At 30.2% G+C, this 17,418-nt stretch overlaps 1 pseudogene across 1 annotated transcript; it reads left to right on the top strand.

Moving 5' to 3' along the window:
* The first annotated feature begins 13,165 nt into the window (after positions 1-13,165).
* On the top strand, positions 13,166-17,240 carry LOC149515312 (2-oxoisovalerate dehydrogenase subunit beta 2, mitochondrial-like; annotated as a pseudogene). The gene is made up of 7 exons (XR_016326819.1): positions 13,166-13,343; positions 13,978-14,012; positions 14,121-14,176; positions 14,261-14,318; positions 14,421-14,518; positions 15,705-15,783; positions 16,279-17,240. The product of XR_016326819.1 is annotated as a 2-oxoisovalerate dehydrogenase subunit beta 2, mitochondrial-like (transcript).
* The last annotated feature ends 178 nt before the right edge of the window (positions 17,241-17,418 follow it).

Here is a 17,418-nt window from a genome sequence, read left to right on the forward strand (position 1 = left end):
TCCAACTATCTCATAATTTAGTAAGTGATCTAGGAAAGTAAGAGTTGATTTAGGTGTTGGCAAATGAACACACCCTTCTAGACAACACAAAGAAAATATTGGATTTCAAGATTGTTATGAAATGTCAACTCTTTCATCATACCACATAAAGGCACTACAAAATGAGTACATATGTATTAGACCACCAAAATTTGAAGGTTCGTTAAACTTTCCTAAAAATAATTTCAAAAAGAAGGAAAATTATTTAATTTTTTTGATATTAATGATAAGTTGTTTCATTAACATCTTTGGATTTTTGTTTCAAGAGCCTACTTATATAAACTTAGGCTAGTTGTTGTTCTACATTGATATTCTCATTGAAATTTCTAATAGTTGTTGACCATAATAGTTTCTGTATAAATAGTTCCAAAAAGAATTGTTTAGTTAACCATGATACATTAGTGATTTGTGGTTTTTTCTTTTTAACATTATATAATTTTAAGATTTAATAATACCTACATTTTCTAAGCTATCATTTCTTTCAATTTGTGTGTTTTATGAAAAAAAATTTTGCTTTTTGGGCATTTGAATGCATCTAAGAATTGGCATTATTTATATGCTTATCTAGAGATATGTTTTTAGCAACATCTTGTTGCATGGCAACATGCCTTTTTTTTTTCCTTTTAATAGTGATTATAAAATATGATAGTTCTAAATCTTTTTTATTTATATTCCTTCTTAAAATCATAGTTCTTCTAACTTTATTTTCTCTAAGTTGAGAAATGTAATTTATGTCTATTGAAACAAAGCAACAATTAGTAATTTCAACCATTTTAGTATATAGCTTCAAGCAACTTAGCATATATTGTAATATCAATAATAATAAGAAAATGAATGGCTATTTTCAATTATAAAAACATCAAGTGATACATAATTACCTTTTTATTTAGTTTTCTCTGAAATTTTGGAAATATCTATGAACATTAATCAATCAAAATTCATAAACAATACAATAATTCAAACTGATAAAATCACAAAGTGCAAATAAACATACTATTAAATTCTATTATCATCAACATATGTTAGACCATTTACGTATCTTCATAACAAATCAAATAGCATTTTTTTTTAAATTTCTACATATGCTATAATCAATATAGGTTGTAAATATGTGAACAAGTATAAGAATAAATTGGAAAAAACTCACTAGAATAAAATGATAAAATTGTGGTTTATCTACAACTCATTCTCTTGATAATTCTTTCATTGTAATCAATTGAAAATTTTTTAAAATACACTTAAGAAGACTTTTAAACAATATAGAACAAATTTTAATTTTATTTTAAGAAATGATTTAAAAGTAATTGGATAAAATAACTTACATAAATCAATAGTTGCAATAGTTGCAGCAATTGAAGAAACTTTATGGGTGATGGTATTGATTAACTTGATAAGAAAGGAAAGAAAGATTTTGGTCTTTTTGGAATGAAAGTATATGGACAAATTGAAATGGGAAAAAGTATGAAAATAAGTTCTTTAGAGAACTAAAATGATTTTTGGAAGCTGACACTTTCTTTCCTTTCAAACTAATCCTTTTCACCATTATTTTTTTTAGAAAACCAATAGAATGTTAAAAAAATAATAAAAGATAGAAGATAAAAAATTTCAAGATTTTAAATGAAATCAAAATTCTTCTCCCTTAAATGATTTATTAAATGGAAGGGGTAAAAAACTATAATCTGAATAAAATCAAAGAATAGAAAAAATAAATAAATAGCATATGTGGAAGCTAAAAAAATAGAAGGTATATGAAATTTCTTGTTCCTAGAAAGATTAATTCAATGGAACAAATGGTGAAAAATTTTATTAAAAATGGGATAAAGGTGTTTAAGTTTTTCAACAATAAAATATGTTTCATTCAAAGTACATAAAGTTAAAATAAAAAAAGTACACATTGGACATTGTCAAAATGACACAAAGAAAAATAATATATTGTTAGATATCAAATTGGCTTGATAAAAAGTATATATAAAAAAATTTATTAAACATAAAAAAGAAAAAAATTAAAAAGTAAATTAAAATTAAAACAAAAAGATATAAATCCACAATATATATTTTGCAAGGAAGTTCATTATTGCTAATGTAGCGTGATAACTTGACTTTGTTCTTTATTCTTTATTCTTTTTTATTTTCTTGTTTTCTTATTTACTTTTTTTGTTTTTTCAATTATATCAATTTAAAAAAATAAATGGATGTACACGTGTGGTATCCTATTTCACTTTTTTTGTCTTTTGACTTTTTTTTTCATTTTTAATTAGGTAATTTTTGCACAAAAAAAAAAACCATTAAGTAAATCTTTAAAGAAAAAAGTCAATGGAAGTATGAGTGACAAAATAATCAATATCCAATGAGTTTTAATTTGAATAGATCCAATAGGTGCACTTTTTATTGGGGATTAGATCGAGGTTTTTTATCGAAATCAAATCAAGTTAGAGGCAGCTTTAAGATGTTTGGTCTTCATTTAGTATATATATATATATAATTGTATTTTTAATTAATTATTTAATTTTATATATGTATTATATTAATAAAATTATTATTTAATATTTTAATATAATAAGAATATTACATTTATACATAATTAAGATGTAATACATCCATGTATTATATAAATTTTACTTATTTTAACTTTTATTTGACCCTAAAGTCTCGATGTGCAACTTATGACTCTTTCTTTTTTCTTTTTTTTTTGCTTTTTTAACTTTTCGTGTTTTTAAAATTTTTTTGTTTTTAATTAAAATAAATTTTGTGAAAAACAAACCAATAAAAGTGTTAAGTGGTACCATAATTTGTTTTTTTTTTATCTTTTTTTTAATTAGATAAATTTTATAACAAAAATAACTGATAGAAAAGAATAACAAAAAATTCATGAAGTTTTGGCAAAAACCAATCGATCCCCTCCCTGTAGGGATCGATTGGTTGGGGTTTCAAGCTTAACCAATCGATCTCCTTCTTAAAGGGATCGATTCCCCCTTATAGAGGATCAATCACTTAAAGAATGGATCGATCAGGTGCATTAGCTGATCGATCGGGTAAGGTTTTTCAAGCACAAATTCAAGCCTTCTCTAACCTGAACCAATCGATCCCCTAAAGGAAGGGATCGATCCCTTAAAGGAGGGTATCGATCCCCTGAGTCCCAAAAACCCCCCAAGGCTATATTTTGTCTGAATTTTTGTAAGTTTTGAAGCATTAAATGCAAGGCAACAGCTCTTAACTTTTTCTTACCTATAAATAAAGCCTTTCATTGCAGAATAAGAGTAAGAAAAGCTAAGAAAACTTATTGCTATTCACCAACCAACTTGTTCAAGCATTCAAAGCTGTTCAAAGAGAGAAAAGTGCAAAAAATCCTATTCATATCAATTTTTCTCTATTTCTTTGTCTATATTATTATGTACTTCAAATTAGCAAACACCCAACCTTTGAAAGGTTATTATAGTTTGCAAAATACTTCAGAAACTTTGTATTGTAAATTTATGATCTTAAGGGGGAGGTTAACCCTTAAGAGTTTGTAATGTGGATTGTGTATAGCTTTTAGAAGCTAGGTTGTATCCTTCAAACTCATAGTAGATTGAACTCCTTGGTAAGTGAGGCTAAGGGAGATAACGTAGATGCCTGAAGAAAAGATCGAACTTCTAGAAATCTTAGCGTCAAACTCTCTATCCCTATCTCTTATTTACTCTTATTTATCGTGTTTATTTACTTAGAAAAATTGTTTTGCTAAAATTGTGATTATTAAGTATTGATTTTAAAATTTTTATTATAACCAATTCACCCCCCTTCTTGTTTTATTTCAAGTCTTTGAGCTAACAATCAATATCAAAGCTAGTACTCTTTTTTATAGGTTTAACAACCCAAGAGTGATCCTAAAAATGGCTCAAAGAAATATGGTAATCAATGTGGAAGAACCATTCTCAAGCTACAACAAATATAGTGGACAACAAAAGTGTGTCTCATGGCAAATGAAACAGTTGCAACATCTTTTAAAAGTGAAGGCCATTTAATTGTAAAACCTTCTCTCTTTGTTGATGACAACTACTCCTATTGGAAGACTAGAATGAGGTTGTTTATTCAAGCAAATGAGTATGAAGTTTGAAGGGTTATTATAAATGATCTTTAAATTCCAATGAAGATGGTAGGTGGTACAGAGGTGATGAAGTAAGAGAGTGAATGGGATGTTAATGATATGAAGATAGCTAAACTCAATGCCAAGGTAATGCATACACTCTTTTGTGCATTGGAGCTTAGTGAGTACAATAGAGTTTCTCTGTGTGAAAATGTTAAAAAAAATTGAGATAAGTTAGCTGTCACTTATAAAGATATAAATCAAGTCAATGAGATAAAAATTGGCATGCTCACTCATGATTATGAGTTATTCAAGATAAAACTAGATGAAACTCTTAGTGAGATGTCAAACCACTTCACTGACATTATTAATGGTTCAAAGGCTCTTGAAAAGACTTACTCAAATGTGAAGATGGTGAAAAAAATCTGTAATAGTCTACCAAAGAGTTGAGAGACTTAAGTGACAGCCATTGAAGAGTCCAAAGATCCTAACACACTCTCTTTAGATGAACTGATGGGTTCTCTCCTCACCTATGAGATGAAGCTAAAAAATGGACAAAAACCAATCAAGAAAAGTGGCATTAGCCTCAAATCTACCTTACAAAAAAATAAAGAAAATCTTGGACAAGAAAAGGATGATGAAAATGAAAAGATGGCCATGTATGCAAAAAGATTCAAGAAATTCATGAGGATGAACAAGTTCTCAAGTAGAAGAAGACCACAAAGGGAAATGATTAAAAAAGAATCAAGTAGAAGAGAAATGGATCAAATCATTTGCTATGAATGCAACAAATCAGGTCATATCAAATTTGATTATCTTTTGTGGAAAAAGCAAAACATGACAAATCCAAAGAAGAAAGCAATGGTTGCAACATGGAGTGATATAACTTTTTCAATGATGAATCAAATGAGAAGGAAGTAGCCAATCTATATTTCATGGCTCTTGATGAGCCCAAGGTGGATGGGCATTGCTACAAAGCCAATTCAAGCATGAACAATCTATGGTACCTTGATAATGGATGCTTAAAACACATGACTAGAGATAAAACTCTTTTTAAAGACTTAAGAGCTAAAAGTGGATGAGATATTACTTTTGGTGATAACTCTAAATGCCAAATTAAAGGGATTGGCTTTATCGGTAATAATTCTTCTACTACTATTAAAAATGTTTTACTTATAAAAAGACTCAAGCATAACTTACTTAGTATTAGTCAATTGTGTGATAAAGGACTTAGAGTTGTATTTGAATCCATGCGTTGTCAAGTGATTGATATCAAAACTAACAAACTCATTTTTGTTAGACATTGTCAAAGAAATATTTATGTAGTACATCTAGATGATTTTTCCTCTAAAAATGTTTGTTTTATAGCTAAAAAAAAATGAAAGTTGGATTTGGCATAGAAGGCTTAGACATGCAAGTATGCATGTAATTTCAAAACTTTCTCAAAATGATTTGGTTGTCGGTTTGCCAAAATTGAAATATGAAAATGACAAGATTTATGATGCATTTGCACAAAGAAAACATAAAAAAGTCTATTTCAAACCTAAGAATTGCATTTTAACTACTAGACCTCTTCAACTACTTCATATTGATATTTTTGGCCCTACTAAAACAAAGAGTCTTGGTGAAAAACAATATGGGTTTGTTATTGTTGATGACTTTACTAGATTCACATGGGTTCTTTTTTTGCATTCAAAGAATGAGGCTTTGGAAAAATTCATCACTTTTAGCAAAAAAATACAAAATAAAAAAGGTTATTCAATTACTAGTATTAGAAGTGATTATGGAAAAGAATTTGAAAATCTTGGCTTTAATGTTTTTATAGTGAAAATAGTATTAGCCACAATTTTTTTGCTCCTAGAACTCTTCAACAAAATGGGATAGTAGAAAGGAGAAATAAAACTTTGAAGAAATGGTTAAAACCATGCTTTGTGAAAATAATTTACCTAGATATTTTTGGGTGGAAGTTACAAATACTTTTTGTTATATTATAAATAGAGCTATAATTAGGCCAATTTAAAAAAAAACTCCCTATGAGCTTTTTAAAGAAAAAAGTCATAACATAAGCTATTTTCATCCTTTTGGTTGCAAATATTTTATTTTGAACAATGAAAAAAATGATCTTGAAAAATTTGATGCAAAAAGTGATAAAAAAATTTTCCTAGGATTTTCTTTGATTTCAAAAGCCTATAGAGTCTTTAATAAAAGAACATTAGTTGTTGAAAAGTCTATACATGTTATTTTTTATAAATCTAATCCACCTTCGAGAAATGTGTCTCTTGATGATGATGATGTATGTATACTTCAAGAAAATGTGAATGATGTATCACTTGACATTGAGGAGAACAATCAAAAAGAAGATGATGAGTTTTTAGATGAGCCATAACATATAGAGAAAGAGCCAAATCACTATAGAGAAATGAGATATGTTAAAGATAGTAAAATTATTGGTGATCTAACTCAAGAGGTAATAACTAGATCTTCTTATAATGTGTGTAATTATGTTATTTTCCTATCTCATATTGAACCCAAAAATATAAATGAAGCCTTAGGATGATCATTGGATATTGGCCATGCAAGAGAAATTGAACCAATTTGAAAGAAGCCAAGTATAGAATCTTGTACCTAGGCCTAGTGATCATCCTACTATAGGCACTAAATGGGTTTTTAGGAATAAAATGGATAAGCATGGGAATGTTATTAGAAACAAAGCTAGATTAGTAGCTCAAGGGTATAATTAAGAGGAAGGAATTGATTATGATGAAACCTATGCCCCGGTTGCAAGGTTAGAGGCTATTAGAATGTTGTTTGCATTTGCATGTTTCAAAAATTTCAAGCTTTTTCAAATGGATGTCAAGATTGCATTTTTAAATGGTTTTATAAATGAAAAAGTGTATGTAGAGCAACGTTTCAGTTTTGAAAATCCAAAACTTTCAAATCATAGTTATAAATTGACAAAAGCATTATATGGTTTAAAACAAACTCCTAGAGCTTGGTATGAAAGATTGTCAAATTGTTTTATTGAAAATGATTTTAATAGAGGGAAGGTTGATACTATACTTTTTATTAAAACAAAAGGAAAAGACATTCTCATAGTTTAAGTTTATGTTGATGATATTAGATTTGGTGCTACTAATAAAGTTTTTTGTTAAGAATTTGTTAAGATTATGCAAGGTGAATTTAAAATGAGCATGATGGGAGAACTCACATTCTTCTTGGGACTATAAGTAAAGCAAACAAAAGATGGCACCTTCATCAATTAAGCAAAATACATCAAAGACTTACTCATAAGGTTTGGATTAGAAGAATCAAAGCCTTACTTAACACCTATGAGCACTTCAACAAAACTTGATAAGGATAAATATAGGTTTATGATTGGTTCATTGCTATATCTTACTACAAGTAGACCGAATATAATGTTTAGTATATGTTTATATGTTAGATTTCAATCTTCAACTAGAGAATCACATTTATTTACTATCAAAAGAATTTTTAGGTACCTTAAGGACACTCTTAATTTAAGATTATGGTATTCAAAAGGTTTATCTTTTGCTTTACATGCCTATTCCAATGCAGATTTTGGTGGGTGCAAAATTGATAGAAAAAGCACTTTCGGTACTTGTCAATTGTTTGAAAAAAAATACTTATATCATGGTTTTCCAAGAAACAAAATAGTATTGCTCAATCCACAACCAAAATTGAATATGTAGCGATCGAAAGTTGTTGTGCTCAAGTTTTATAGATTAAGCAACAATTGAAAGATTTTAGAATAACTATGGATCATATTCCCATTAAATGTGACAATACTAGTACCATCAATCTCACCAAAAATCCAATTCAACACTCTAAAACCAAACACATTGAAATTAGGCATCATTTTATTAGAGATCATAATAAAAAATGTGATATCGTACTTGAATATGTTGATATCTTACATCAATTAACTAATATCTTTACAAAACCTCTTGATAAGGATAGGTTTTATGCAATTAGAGGTGAATTTGGTATGATGAATGCTTCTTGAAGTGAATTTTTTGATGTTTTAATTAATATTGGACTCTTGATTAATCAAATTATGTTTATCTAATTTTTTTAAGCTTGTGTATGATTGCATGATTCATGTTTGAATGATCATATTGCATGATTTTTAAATCTTCAAAAAAAATGCTTCAGTGAAAACCATTCGATCTTCTTTGGATGGGATCGATTGGTCATTCTCTCTGTAGCCAAATTAAAAGGAAAATATAAGAGAATCGATTGATCCCTTTCAAAACCAATCGATCGGTTCAATGCAAAAACCATAACTAATTGATCCCTCATCTCAGCTGATCGATCAGGTCATGCTTATTTGGCACTATGCTCATCGTTTTGGCATGATAAAATTAGGTTCCTTTTTTTTTTAAACAATCATTTTAGCCTCTTTACCTGTTATTCTTCTTTCTCAAACTCATTCTCTTCAAATCCTAAGATCTTTCACTTATTTTTCACTTAAAATTGCTCATTCTCACTAAAATTTTTTGTAAATTATTTCATTTCAACTTGATTTCTTGTAAAATTCATCCTTGAAAACCATTAAATCACACAAAAATTGATACCCATTTTTTTTCTCACTCTAAAAAATTGATCCTCTTTTGAAACTACCACATTCACTCATCCTTTTTGCCTTTTCCACACATATCTTACTCCTTATCACCTACAATTACTAATTCTCTCATTAATTTCCATTATCTCATCATCTTCATGGCTTCAAAAACTAAAGTAAGTGCTAGAATAAGGAATCCCCCAAGGGAAGATTCTAGCTCATCAATGAGGCCTTCTTTCAATCAAAATTTTGTCAAACCAGATATAAAGAAAAGATATGAGACCCATTTTGGACATAGAGAAGTGAAGTATGGAAGGGTAATTTCACTTTAATTCTTTCAATCTATAGAATTCTCTTGCTTATAAACTTTTGAGAGATTTGGATGGTTAAATTACTTATGCATGAATGGTCTTTTATTTGAGAATCTAGTGAAAGTATTTTATAGCAATGCTAGTTGTATTCAAATGGAATGATCACATAGGTATTATCTTGATAGATTTAGAACATATGTGATAGGGAAAAAATATTAGTTATCAAGCAATTACCAGCTGAATCTTTCATGTTAGATGATGAGATGGAAACCAATACTAGATGTGACATGGTGGAGCTTGCTCAAGATATTTTTAGAAATAACAATTTACAAGTTACTCCCATTCAAGCTTCTAGGCTATCAATGCATGATAGGTTGCTACATCTTATTGTCACTCATATGTTGGCATCTTCTGGCACACAATACTCCACCATTAAGAAGTAAAATTATTGATGGATGTATAAGATCAAGCATTAATAAAAACCAAATTTGGTGCATTTCATTTTCAATGATATGATGAGGATAGTGCAGAATAAAGACTATACCTTGGTATATGGGTTTGTCATTAGTAATCTTTTGAAAAAGTTGGATGTCAATACTAGAAGAGATAAGGAAATGATTTTAATGACCCATTTAGTGTTCTTAGTGCTCCTACTTTGCACAGCATGGGTTATGTTCAAAATGCAGCAGGTTTATAGGTTAAAAAGTCTGATATTAAGGGTGCACAAGAATAAGGGGAAGAGCATGAACCTTCAGATATTCTTGAATATCAAAGAGAACCTTCCACCCTATCATTTGATATTCAAGGAGCCTTAAAAATGCTTTTACTTCAAATGAATAATCTGCATTTAGTGGTTAAGACTATGAACACTTGATTGAAAAATATGAAAGAAACTCAAAATGAGCTAGTTGCCCAAATTCGTCACATTAGAGCTGACATTGAGCAAATGCGATCTATACAATAACACATGAGGTAACCTTTTCCTCATTCTCCTTATCCTCACCAATCTCCTCATTCTCCACCTCTTCTTCAATGAGCTTTCTTAGTGCCATTCCTCATGTTTTCCCACATCTTTTTATGTTGTTGTAAATATGTCTTTAAAATACTTTGCATTGTGGTTTGTATCAAACTTTGTTACTTGATGTTTATATTAATGAAATCTATCTTTCATCCTCATTATGATATGGCTTGTGACATTGTGGCTTATGATATTGTGGCCTATGACATTGTGGCTTGTGATATTGAATTAGTGTGGCCTTGAATTGATTGCTATTTCACTTTGATTATGCTTTAAGATTGTCATCATTTTTGCTATGATAAAAAAAGGGAGAGATAATGGCATGAAGAATTTCTTTGATGATCTTGATGATATTGATGATTTTGATACTATTATTGATAATATTGACATTGGTTTTGTTCTTAGTTGCTTTAAAATTTATACTTAAATTCAGGGGGAGCTATATTGTTATTCAAATGGAGTTTGTTTTTCATAAATTCAGGGAGAGCTTGTTTTTCAAATGAAAAAATATTTTTAAACAAAAATTTCACTTGGTTTTGTCATATAAAAAAAAGGGAGATTGTTGGCCTTGAATTGATTAAGAGTTTTGATTTGATAAAACAAAAATTTGCCTAACTTGAATCAATCTCTTCTAAGCTTAAATTGAACATTTTTCCACCCTTCTATCTTGCCAAAATTTATTTGGGAACCAAAACAAGTTAAATTCTCAGAACAAAAAGGGATTAGTGTATGTTTTGATATAAGGGATCGATCTCCTAACAGAATGGATCATCCCCTCACCAAATTGATCCCTTAGCAAAAGGGATCGATCCATTTTTCTTCTAAAAGAAAAAATTTATGAAGTTTTAGCAAAGACCAATCGATCTTCTCCTTATAGGGATTGATTGGTTAGGGGTTTCAAGTTTACCCGATCGATCCCCTCCTTAAAGGGATCAATCACTTTTTCATACAGAATGTTTTCCTCGTTCAAATTTTCAAAAAACGGATCGATCTGCCCACATAAGGGATCCATCACCTAAGGTATAGGATCGATCCCTCTCTTAAAGGGATCCATCAATTACTCAAACAGAATGCTCCCGAAACTGAAAATCTAGAAAAATGATCGATCCTTCCATATAAGAGATCGATCACTTAAAGAATGGATCGATTAGGCGTATTGCCTGATTGATCGAGTAAGGCATTTCAAGCACAAATTCAAGCCTTCTCCAACCTGAACCAATTGATCCCCTAAAGAAGGGGATCGATCCCCTGACTCCTAAAAACCCCCAATGGCTATATTTTGTTTAAAATTTTTACAGGTTTAAAGCATTAAATGCAAGGCAACAGCTCTCAACTTCTTTCTATCTATAAATAAAACCTTTCACTATAGAACAAGAGTAAGAAGAGCTAAGAAAACTTATTGCTATTCACCAACCAACTTGTTTAAGCATTCAAAACTATTCAAAGAGAGAAAAGTGTAAAAAATCCTATTCATATCAATTTTTCTCTATTTCCTTGTTTATATTGTTGTGTACTTTAAATTAGCAAACACCCAGCCTTTAAGAGGTTCTTATAGTTTGCAAAAAACTTCAAAAACTTTGTATTGTAAGTTTGTAAGCTTAAGAGGGAGGTTAACCCTTAAGAGTTTATAATATGGATTGTGTATAGCTTTGAGAAGCTAGGTTGTATCCTTCAAACTCATAGTAGATTGAACTCTTTGGTAAGTGAGGCTAAAGGAGAAGACGTAGGTGCCTAAAGAAAGGATTGAACCTCTATAAATCTTGGTGTCAAACTCTCTATCCCTATCTCTCATTTACTCTCATTTATTGTGCTTATTTGCTTAGAAAATTTGTTTTGCTGAAATTGTGATTATTAAGTATTGATTTTAAAAATTTTATTATAACCAATTCACCACTTTCTTGGTTTATTTCAAGTCTTGGAGCTAACAATATTCAATGGGTTCTGATTTATCTCAATTCAAAATGAATGTTTTTGTAAATTATAGATATCAAGTCGAGTTAGATTGATTTTTCTTAAAGCAAGGATGGATCAAAAGCATATTTATGGTACTTTACTTTAAGCTTCCTCATGGTATAAATAAAAGTATATATTTATTATCTATTTAATTTTATATTTATAGATATATATTATATTAATAAAATTATTATTTGATGCCTTAATTTAAGATATTAACATTTTAGACCCAATTTGAATGTTTACGTGGCACCCAAATGATCTCTCTTTTCTCTTTTTTTTTTTATTTTTGTTTATTTGTTTATTTTTATCTTTTTCATTATATTTTATTAATAAAATTATTATTTAATATATTAATTTAAAAGATTAATATTTTAAACTCAATTGAGATATCCATGTCATACCCTAATAAGCTCTTTTTTTTTTCTTTTTTTTTTTTTCTATATTTTATTTTTATATCTTTTTAATTAAAGTAATTTTGTGAATAAAATCCAATGGAAGTGTTAACATGGCACTCCATTTAGTTGTTTCCCTTTTGTCTTTTTTTAATATTTTTTAATTAAATAAATTTTGTAACAAAATGTACTAATTGATAAAAATGTCAAAACAATCTATATTGGACATGTTTCAATTTAATTTGATAAGATAAATGATGATTTTTTTAATTGATATCAAGTTAAAATTGAGTTTTTTTTAAGAGAAACGAGGTTGAGTTGGAATTGTTTTAGTGTGCAATTCATTTTGAGGTACGTGTAAAAGTATATATTTTATTATTTATTTAATTTTATACATATATATATGTTAGTAATGAATTAATTATTTAATACCTTAATTTTAAAAATTAATATTTTAAATTTAATAGGAGTGTCAACGTGGCACCTAAGTTTTTTTTTTTTTTTTCATTTTTTCATTTTCTATTTTGTTTTTTCTTCTTTTCACTTTTTTCATTTGTTTTATTTTTATATTTTTATTAGAGAAATTTTATGAAAGAATAGCCAATTTAGATATTCATATATTATTTTTATTATTTTTCGTCTTCATTTTTTATTTTTTATTTTTTAATTAAATAATTTTTATAAAAAAAATAAAAAATAAAAATGGCGAAACAAAACGTTTTTACGCGTGGATATCCTCTTAGACGTATATAAATTTTGGAAGTGCAGGAAAAGTCACTTTTTGCCGCCGAGGAAAAATAAAAGATGGCAGCTGCATTCAGAAATATTGCGAGAACAGAAGGTCTGCCTCTGCCTCTTGGGCTTGGTAGGAGGAGATCATTTTCGACTTCTACTTGCGATGTTGAGAATCAACAGAGCGCCAAATCCTTCAATCTTTACTCTACCGCCAACCAAGCCCTTCATATTGCTCTCGAAACTGATCGTCAGTTCGTTTCTTTCTAATTTCCCACTTGGGATTTTGGCATTTTTTCCTTCGTTTTATTGACTGATTAATTTGTTTAACATATATGAGATTCTTTAACGCTAATCTGTTTCTTCTTTACGGTTTACGCCATGGTTCACTCAAATTTTTATAATGTTGGAGTTCTAATAGGAAATTTTGAACTTGATTGAGATTGATGTTTATCGTTGTGAATGGAGAATATGCTTTTGTCACATACTGCTACTTACTTTTGCACTGTGCTTTATTTGTAATTCAACTCAATTTTCTTTTCCCAATTACTTCACAGTGCATTAGTTTTTGGAGAAGATGTTAGCTTTGGTGGGGTTTTACGTTGTACAACTGGACTCGCTGACTGATTTGGTAAAACTAGGGTTTTCAATGCCCCGTGTTAACAGGTAAGGTGACCAATTACAATCTATTTATTGCTGAATGCTTGTCCACCCTTGTCCATAGATTGTAATGATATCTGATTTCTTGGTGACCTCTACAATGCTTACTTACTACCTAATGAATTTTGAGTTAGAAAGGACAATAATATATTGTGTTGCTCTTTTCTAATAATTACTGTTTTGAGAAGATGTATCAATAAATTTCAAACTTAATATTCTTGTAGGTTATAGTCGGATTGGCATTGGCCTAGCAGCAAAGGTGAGTGCAGGGATTTAATCAGTTGACTGCATAAGCTAAAAAATTCAACCTTTAAACTGTTTGCCTTTTTAATCTAACATAATGCTCTGCTTTCATTGAACATAACAGGGCAATCGAGCCATAGCAGAAATTCAGTTTGCTACATTTACCCTGCTTTTGATCAGGCAAGCATCTCCTCTAGTTCTTTGGTATTCAATTTTCCAGTCTCCACCTTTTTCTTTTTTGTTGAGCATAATTTATTCTCGTAGATTGTAAATGAAGCTGCCAAATTTAGATACTGGAGTGGCAATCAATTTAATTGTGGAGGTATGTTTGGTCATTCATTTTAATGCTTAGCCTTTAAGTTTGGTTCTCTCAACCAGCTACTGTCATATCTTTTGCTTGATGACATTTCTATCAAATTTCCAGGTTTGACAGTAAGAGCCCCTTAAAGTGCTGTGGGTCATGGTGGACATTACCACTTGCAATCACCTGAAGCTTTCTTTTGCCATGTCCCTGGTATCAAAGTATGTTTCCACTTCCTGAGCTTACTTCTCTTTCTTTCGTTATTCTCAGATGCTAACTTTTCTTTCAAGTCCAGTAGCCTATTAGTACATGCATGCTTAGAAAAACCATAGAAATGGCTCAATTTTCTGTCTTTCAGATATTTCACTTGCGAACAAGTTAGCAACCACAACACAAAAACTTATGTTATTCCTTCTATTTTAAACTTTTTATTCTTTTAGCATTTACACTTCTCTTTCCCCTTTTCCTTCAAATATAGAATTGTTTACACAGTTCTATATCAGATCCAAAGGATATGTTCCATGTGAACATTCCAAATTTGGTCATGGAAGAACTGACCAACATTAGCTGACTTTTTCCCTAGTACTTGTTGCACTATGAACTTGGATAATTTTAACGATAAGGACAATGCCTTTATTTGTTCTATTGTCTTTTTCTTTTACCTATACGTTGGTCAAATTACTTCTTATTTAATCAAACCATTTTTGAGATGCTCTGTTCAATATATTTGTACTGGTTTATGAAAATTTGTCACTTTTTTTGGTTCCTAAATTTTCCCTAGTACTTTAAGCTCGTAGAGCTTTCTCCCTCTAAGAAGTGCTTCTCTTACAGCTGGTCATTCCTCGCAGCCCATGGCAGTGACATCACACTAGTAGGGTGGGGAGCACAACTCTCCATCATGGAACACACCTGTATTGATGCAGAAAAGCTTAGTGATTTGATTTCCCGGTTCTGTTTATCAATGACCTTCGGGATACACAATAAAGGGAAAATCCAAACCCCAATTTTCTCAACTTGCGTACCTTGAAGATTAGACCTTAGAGTACCGCTTGACTTCAATGTGCCATTGTTTACTTATGTTAGCATAATTTAAGGTACAATCCTAATACATATTGGAATTATTAAAAATATTGTTTTCATCTATCTGAGGGGCACTATTATGTAGCTACTAGTCTTGAAGTTCACTAGTATTGAAGTTTTCATAATTAATTCTCATATTACAAATGAAACAAGTTAAGTAAATTCAAAATGATCTAAAAACTCTGATACCCTGGGACAAAGAAACAGCTGAAGCCTTGGTCAGAAAAACTGGAAGAGTTCTTGTGAGCATAATACCTCTTTAGTTAGTATGAATATGTCCCCTCGAACTGGTTGACAGTTAATGGGTTCTTCTTTTCATCTGCATAGATTAGTCATGACACTCCCAGTTACAGGAGGATTTGGTGCTGAGATCTCGGCTTCCATTGTTGAGCAGTGCTTCTTAAGGGTAAGTATTTCCATTTGCTTTCTTCTGTTTATAGATTACTGTGAGACTATTAAACTATTTCTTATTTTTTTTCTTTATAGGCACTAGCAATCTTAATTTATAAACACACTAGCCACCACCAACCCCCCTGCCTACACCACCCCAAAACCAATAATAATAATAATAATAACAAGAAAAAAGAAGAGGTACAGCATGCCGACTTGTCTTTGTGGCGACAATAGTATGGTATGCATGAAGTGGAATAGAAACTAACCAAAAGTTGCTAGAATCTAGGAGGACTGGTTAGCAACATGTCTGTGTGGAAAATAATTTTGATTTAGCTGACCTAGGATAATAACGTCATCAGGTTTTCCATCCATATAGAATACTTATTACCCCAATGTACATGTATTCATGGAATTTGATTTTTAATGGGGAAACAAATTTCATGTGGAGATATGCTGCATTCAAATTACAACACATTTTAATATCGCGTTTGCTTGTACCCTGTTACAGAAACAGTTTTTGCACAGCATTGGGATTCCTCTTTTTCCTCGTAAATAAGTAGTTGTGCTTTTTTGGTGCCAAGTACCAACCTAAACTATTTGTTGCATGCTTTTGCCAGCAATGTTGGACCAAGAATTGTGCTTTTTGGGAAAAATAGGTACCAAAGTTGGCTGTTGAATTAAATAATTTGAGATATTGGATGTTCAATTAAAGAAAGGATGATGAGCTCTTTCTGTAATTGGTAAACAGAATCCCGATTATTGTGCTTGGGATAGGAATAGGATGACATTTGATTGAAATACCTTTCGATTCACATCATTTTCCTGCTAGATATTTCTCCTTGGCACGATTACAAATAAAGCGACCGTGCAGCAGTCATTGGCAGTGGAAATACTGTTAAAATGGATGTTTTGGAGAGGCGGGTATTAGTGAAAAGGTTAATGAAATGCATGTATTGTGCAGTTAGAAGCTCCTGTAGCAAGAGTTTGTGGCCTGGACACCCCCTTCCTCATTTTTTTAACCCTTGTACATTCCAACGAAGAACAGGGTTATTACGCAGTCCTTCAATTCCAAAATTTTGGGTAAATTATGTTTCTGGCATCTTTGCTAACACGTGGTCGATGTTGGTTACTGGTGTGCAGATATTGGACGCCATCAAAACAACCTCCAATTACTAGAAAAATTCCCAGATCAGACACACTTGACAATTAATGTATGTTCATAGAGACGAAGGCAAAGAAGAAATAATATTTGTTTTATTGCAAATACAAATCCTTGCACCTTGAGAATCGAGTGTTAGTGTAAGGCAAAAAGTATATCTGTATCTTAACTCTTATTTTTAATAATAATAATAATAATAATTAATTATTATTATTATTATTATTATTATTGCTGCTGAGAATACCTTGTTGAATCTTCTTCTATTCAAAGGTAGTTAAAATTGTTGATGCGGATGATATTAAAAAATTGATTAATATTCAATCGATCGAGAACTGGTCAAATTTGATTTTCAACTAATAACCATCAATCTCAACACTATTTTTATTTCATCAACACTGAACAACTGAGCCCTAATGCTAAAAAGCTTCAGTAATCAACTCTAGTTCTTTGCATATAAAGCATCACACTGAAAATCAAAGATATAAATCT

This window comes from Durio zibethinus, chromosome 13 (assembly GCF_047325235.1).
Source record: "Durio zibethinus cultivar Kanyao isolate XHJ-2024 chromosome 13, ASM4732523v1, whole genome shotgun sequence".
Classification (NCBI taxonomy): Eukaryota; Viridiplantae; Streptophyta; class Magnoliopsida; order Malvales; family Malvaceae; genus Durio; species Durio zibethinus.